Here is a 7,624-nt window from a genome sequence, read left to right on the forward strand (position 1 = left end):
ATTCAGAAGTACAACATTCCAAAGTGACTCTGTCACAAGTGATCTAAAAATGCGCCATGCCGATTTATTTCTGTCACTTATGAGAAAAATTCGCCCTTCACAGTTAAAATCAGTCCGTCTTTGAGCTTTTCTTGCATGAAAATGAACTTCCTGTTGTTTGGAAATCATCCAAAAATACTACTGCCTAAAGATGGACACAGAAAAATGTATCTATTTAAAACTCCATGAATACAAACAAGAGGTACATGACCATCTCGTTGCATAAAATGGTCCCATTATAAATAATTATTTCAAAAACTGGTTCTACCAAAAATACACATAGAGGAGATCATAGGAGATCATTTCTTCCTCATGCCATGAGGGTCTTTAACTCCACCCGGGGGAGTAAAAGCCCACATGAAACCCCACCCCTTTCTCTCTATCTATCTATCTCTCTATGGTATCTATCTATCTATCTAGACATCTAGACATCTATCTAGACATCTATCTATCTATCTCTATGTATCTATCTATCTAGACATCTATCTATCTAGACATCTATCTATCTATCTCTATGTATCTATGTATCTAGACATCTATCTATCTAGACATATATCTATCTATCTCTATGTATCTATGTATCTATCTATATAGACATCTATCTATCTAGACATCTATCTAGACATCTATCTATCTATCTATCTAGACATCTCTATCTAGACATCCATCTATCTATCTATCTATCTATCTATCTATCTATCTATCTATCTATCTATCTATCTATCTATCTATCTATCTAGACATATATCTATCTATCTCTATGTATCTATGTATCTATCTATATAGACATCTATCTCTATGTATCTATGTATCTATCTATATAGACATCTATCTATCTAGACATCTATCTAGACATCTATCTATCTATCTAGACATCTATCTAGACATCCATCCATCTATCTATCTATCTATCTATCTATCTATCTATCTATCTATCTATCTATCTATCTATCTATCTATCTATCTATCTAGACATCTATCTAACTAGACATCTAGACATCTATCTATCCAGACATCTATCTATCTATCTATCTATCTATCTATCTATCTATCTATCTAGACATCTATCTATCTAGACATCTAGACATCTATCTATCTATCTCTCTATGGTATCTATCTATCTTAGTATCTAGCTCTCAATGGTATCTATCTATCTATCTATCTATCTATCTATCTATCTATCTATCTAGACATCTAGACATCTAGACATCTAGACATCTATGGTATCTATCTATCTATTTCTATGAGAGTGTGTATTTTATGCAGCACTATTAAAATATCAGGGGTCGGCAACCTATGACACGCGTGCCAGCGATAAATGAACGAATCGTGACGGCTCCTCGAGCGAAAACATCTCGTTCTTTCCAGCCATGGACAGATGACTGGGGCTATGTGCAAAAAATGACCGTGCTGTTTTTTTTTGCATTATGCCTCGAGAGCGTTGTACCTCGCGCAGCAAGTGTTCAACGTCATTACGAGACGAAACATGGACGTGAATTCAAGGAGAAGTCTGACAAGGCGGAGACATTAAAACGCATTGTGTCCAGGTACGGCAAACAAACACAGACCCTGAAGACCTCTGTCACTGCTAAAAACACCACCACTGAAGCAAGCTATCACATTGCTCACTGCATAGCAAAGCACAGAAAACCACTGACTGATGGCGAATATTTTAAAGAAGCGTGTGTGTGTGTGTGTGCCTGTAGGAGAAAATGTAGGTTCGATAATCTTTTAAGTCTTCTTATGTGATTTAATAAAGTACACCGGGGCTTGCCATGAGGGGGAGCTCTTTATTTCGTCATCCCAAAGAAACTCAGAGAACTCCAGACATAACAACGCTTTTATAGCTTCAGTTTGAGTACAACCCAAAAGGCGGCCCTAGTCCTCAGTAACAACAAGGAAGATGCTGTCGTACCCTTATTAGGACATGTTGTTCGCCTCAGTTTGCTCAGAGAGTCCTTGAAGGTCCCAAGGACCTTCCCGAAATGATGTCAACATTCTGTCACACTGTAAGCAAGTCTTTCTACATTTCTTTCTAAATGTACGCAACTCTATTCTACAAATGCAAGTCTATTTTCCACAACATGCCTTCTGCATTGCTGCTGTTAATTCAAGTTTTGATATTTTCTGCAAGAAAATATCATCGATGAATGGTATGCTAGCTGTCCATAGCACTTGTTTTTTAATTGTAGTTAATTGTTGATGAAGAATGGTTAATTGTGGTTCATTCTTATGGTAAAAGGTTGAAGTCATGGATGGCTACAGGTCTTTCCACTTGTTTTTCACTTTCATGTTTTAGTTCGTTGATGAACAAGAAGAGTGGAAGATAAATTGGTCAGTTATACAATTTCAATGTCTATCCATTTGGACTGCTGCTTGGACCCCTGCTCTATATCAACACGTTATATTGGGTATTTCTGTATTCTATTTTTATTTTAAATTTTATGATTTTATTTTTCAACACAAGGATACTGCTGGAGGCAGCACGGCAGCGCAGTGGTTAGCGCATGTGTGGCACAGTTCGTGTCTTGGGGACCTCCTGCGTGGGTTCAAATCCAGCTCCAGACTTCCTGTGCGGAGTTTGTATGTTCTCCCCGTGCTTGCGTGGTTTTCCTCCGGGCACTCCGGTTTCCTCCCACATTCCAAAAACATGCATTTCAGGTGAATTGGTCGGTCCAAATATTCCCTAGGTGTAAATGAGCGAGTGAGTTGTCTGTCCCCGTGTGCCTTGCGATTGGCTGGCAACCAGTTCAGGGTGTCCCCCTGCCCACTGCCCGATGATTGCTGGGATGGGCTCCAGCACCTCCGCGACCCTACTGAGGATAAGCCGTGTCGCTAATGAGATGAGATGAGATGAGATACTGCTGGAAGTGGGAATTTTCCTACAGGGATGAAGAAACTATCTATCTATCAAAATACATTCGATGTAAAATGAAGACTTCTTGCAGCTGTCACCAAATCCATGTCATGATATCGGTCTAAAAATCCGCAATAAATTCAGTTTCAAATGCAAAATCGCTGCATTATTTTAAAATTGAGCCTTGTCTGCAAGAGCTACCATGTCAATATTCTATATCTTTACATTCTCAACAACACTGCTGTTTTATGCGTTAGAATGCCGCTTTTCTACCTTTAAAATGCCAGCAGATTATTTTTAATCTAAAAAAATGAATAACTTCGACACGAGTTTTTAAATATATGACTGTTTTATTTTGAAGTCTTTGAGCGTATTCAATTTCCGTTTTGGTATTTTTTTTAGTGTTTGAAACAAACGCACGTTTTTTTTCGTTTAGTTTTTTTTTTTTTTCATTAATCTGGAGCCAAATTGGTTTTTTAATAAAAACATCAACCGCTTTTCAATATCAAAAGTTTTTTTTGTATATTGTAATATAATTTTACATCATTTTTTTCTTAAGTCTTTTATTACATGTTCATCCCGGGGCTCCACGTCTAATCCCGCTGGGAACAATGTCGTGCACGTTGCGATAAGTGACAATAAAGACAATTTTGATCGCAAATTTTATATATACAATGTCTCGATAATGCACGCAGAAGACATGTTGTTTAAACGCATTGTGGCAGCGCCGCCTGGTGGACTGTTTGGGACAAAGCACTTTTTAACTTCATGGCCTTGTTTTTCTCTAAAATCTGCAAAATGTTTATAACTAATTATTCACTTCAAGTGTTTCAGTTAACCTTTAATAAAATACATTTCAAATGTTGGTTTGTATTTCAGTCAACTTTTCGATATCACGTATCACGCAGTGCAAGCTAAATCCCTTCCCCAGAAGTTGTAGGACGTATCAAATTATAATTTTTCTTCAATCGTTTGATAAACTACACTAAACATTATTTTATAATGCAATTAAATGTTATGAGATTCTATTCTTCTTGCAATTTCGTTCAAATTCGCTGTTAGAATGTGCTCGATTGCTCCGCATAAAGACTACAATTCCCTCAAAGCCGTTTACCGGAAATGACATCAAAAGAGGTAAGCTTCAACTTTTATTCTCCCGACGATTGATTTGATTTAAAACATTTTTTATTTGTACGAGCCACTCACAAATGATGAAACACTTGAATCGAGTACATTTTTAAATATATATTTTGATCAAAGGTTTGTTAATCTGTCAAAAAGTTAGCTAACTAAAAGTTGTTCATAGCTAGATTAGCCAAGAAATCCACCCGTTGGTTTATAAAGCCAATTGGTCACAAACAGTATCATGAAGTATTATTAATAATAATGTTCTACATTATTATTATGATAATTATAATAACTTTATACGTGAAAGATACACGTGTTTATAGAGAAAACCTTTTAAGTCAACTCATGTTCATTTGTGATGCCCTTAATCACAAGAAGTCTCAAAGAGCTGTAAAGACTATTATGACTCCATCCCCTGATCTAAAACCTACACGAGGGCAAGGAAAAACTCAAAAACCTCAACATGAGGAAAATGAAGAAACCTTGAGAAGGGGCGGTCTCAAAGGGCTGCACAGACCATAATGACACCATCCCCTGATCTAAAACCTACATGAGGGCAAGGAAAAACTCAAAAACCTCAACATGAGGAAAATGAAGAAACCTTGAAACCTTGCACACGAGGTCATCCTTCTTCCAGGATGACCAGGCTAAAATGGATGTTGCAATAACAAACTCAACAGGAAATATAGGTCATTCATTAACTATAGAATAAAATGTGTTTTAAGCCTGGATTTAAACATTTCCACTGAGTTTGCAGCTCGAATCTCAGGGGGAAGAGCATTCCACAGCACTGGGGCCCAAATGGAGAACGCTCTCGAACCTGCAGATTTCTTCTTGGTTCTTGAGATAATTGAATAGACCAGCATTTTCAAAGCCAAGGCTCTGGACCGTAACATAGGGGGAAATGATAAGCCCGCATCGAATAACTTTGTGCTTCCGGACTCTCCCGAGCATAATAACCTCGTGCATTTGCATATCATTTTCCAAAGTAGACGCACAGAGAGTACAAGAAAAATGGAGAAGTGGTTAGGAATTAAGGCAAAACCTCAGCCCTTGAAGAAAGATTCAAAAGAAGCTACCAAAATGGATGACGCTACAAAACGTAAACATACATTAAAAGCATCGTGGAAACAGTGGTGAGGAATCTAGCCAAAACCTCAGCCCCAGAAGAAAGATTCAAAAGAAGCTACCAAAAATGGATGACGCTCCAAAACGTAAACATACATTAAAAGCATTGTGGAAAGAGTGGTGAGGAATCAAGGCAAAACCTCAGCCCTTGAAGAAAGATTCAAAAGAAGCTACCAAAATGGATGACGCTACAAAACGTAAACTTACATTAAAAGCATCGTGGAAAGAGTGGTGAGGAATCAAGCCAAAACCTCAGCCCCAGAAGAAAGATTCAAAAGAAGCTACCAAAATGGATGACGCTCCGAAACGTAAACATACATTAAAAGCTTTGTGGAAAGAGGAGTTCACGTGGCTTGGAGCAAACATTGCATGAATGAAGATGAGTCAATACCCGTACATACTGATGGAAAACATGCAATGAATATTATAAGTCGATTTTTAATAAACTTCATTTTGAAGTGTTGTCCTGTTATATATTTTGATTTGAAACAATGTTTTTTTTTTTTTTGCGATTCGTCCTTAACCCAAAACAGCTAATACCCAGTCATACGCAACGGTTACACGATGTCTTCTTTATTCTGAGAAAAAGAAAGAATAACAAAATGGAATGTGTATCGCTTGCCCCTTTTCTGGGAAACCAACTAAGAATGCAAAGACCGTGACTCGTTTTTGTCAAACAAATCATCCGTTTGCCATTCCTGAGATAAAGAAAGTGAAAGGAAATCTTGACAAAACCTGTTTGAGCACATTCCCACGTTTGCACAAATTTAGGTTTGTGTAGGGTTACTTGAACGGGATTACTTTCAATGACTTTTGGATGACTCCAATACCAAATATGCTAATAAAAGACAAAAGAAACTCAATAGGAATCAAATGATGACTCACAAGACGTGGTAAGCTTTCTCTCCTGGCTTTGATCTCTTTGATCTCCGGCAAAACGAACATCAAATACCACAGAAACAAAATGAAAATAATAATGCCGTTCCATGTGTTCCGTTGCTCCCCAAGCCTGCACAAAATTGACTCATTTGATTCCTATTTAGTTTCTTTTGTCTTTTATTAGCATATTTGGTATTGGAGTAATCCAGAAGTCATTGAAAATAATCCAGTACACGTAATCCTACCCAACCCTGCACAAATTACTTCCTCGAGTTAGCATACCGCTCCAGGGCTCCATGCCAATTACAAACTGTCGTATTTTCCCTTACACGATACAAAATAATCTTGCACCATATTTTTCTTTCAAACGTGTTTATTGATGTAGTTCTCATCTCATCTCATCAGCTGCACCGCTTATCCTCAGTAGGGTCGCGGGGGTGCTGGAGCCCATCCCAGCAATCATCGGGCAGTGGGCAGGGGACACCCTGAACTGGTTGTCAGCCAATCGCAGGGCACACAGGGACAGACAACCCACTCGCTCATTCACAGTCCTGTCAGTCGCCTGTTGTCAGTCCGTCTGCAAACCTCAGTTCACACTAGGCAAGCCTTTTTTGACCCTGACTCCAACCTGTCCCGTTTTTTTGCTCCCGTCTGTCCCCCGGCTTCGACCTGTTTTTGATCCTGACTACGTCTACCCTCCCGTCCCGGCTTTCAACCTCTTTTTGTCCCCACGACTCGTTTCCGACCCTGACCACGTTTTTGCTCTCCTGTCCTGGCTACTGACCCGTTTTTCTGTCCCTGACACCGGCATCGCTCGCCACGGAAGATCCACTTCCGTGTTTGGATCTCAATCCGAGTCTGAGAGCGATTTTCTTCCCACCTCCAGCGAACACCGGATCGTGGGCGCAGCCCTTCTTCTTTCCTCCAATAAAACTTGAGGTAAACGTCACGCAAGTGGGTCCTGTTCCCGTTTAGGTCCTGACAATAATACCTCATCTCATCTCATTAGCTGCACTGCTTATCCTCAGTAGGGTCGCGGGGGTGCTGGAGCCCATCCCAGCAATCATCGAGCGGTGGGCAGGGGATACCCTGAACTGGTTGCCAGCCAGTCACAGGGCACAGAGGAACAGACAACTCACTTGCTCAGTCACACCTAGGGACAATTCAGAACAGCCAATTAACCAGACATGCATATTTTTGGAATGTGGGAGGAAACCGGAGTGCCCGGAGGAAACCCACGCAAGCACGGGGAGAACATGCAAACTCCGCACAGGAAGGTTGGTAGCTGGTTTTGAACCCATGACCTCCGAACTGTGCCGCACACGTGCTAACCACTGCGCCGCCGTGCTGCCTATTGATGTAGTTGAACATGTTCTATTGCACACGTGTTTCGTTATCTCATATATATTGTTCATGAACATTTCGAGTTGCTCGACAGGTTTATGATTAAAACAAAGTTCCAAAATGAAGTCGCTTGGACGTTCACTGTAGAAGGAAAAAATACATGCAAATAGAATGAAGTAGGATTTTCTTATTCCAATGATGAATTCATTTTCTGCATTCAATTATTCTTGGAGGTAATGTATTGATTAA

Source organism: Urocampus carinirostris, chromosome 19, assembly GCF_059441175.1.
Source record: "Urocampus carinirostris isolate Australia breed hairy pipefish chromosome 19, RoL_Ucar_1.0, whole genome shotgun sequence".
In the NCBI taxonomy this organism is placed as follows: Eukaryota; Metazoa; Chordata; class Actinopteri; order Syngnathiformes; family Syngnathidae; genus Urocampus; species Urocampus carinirostris.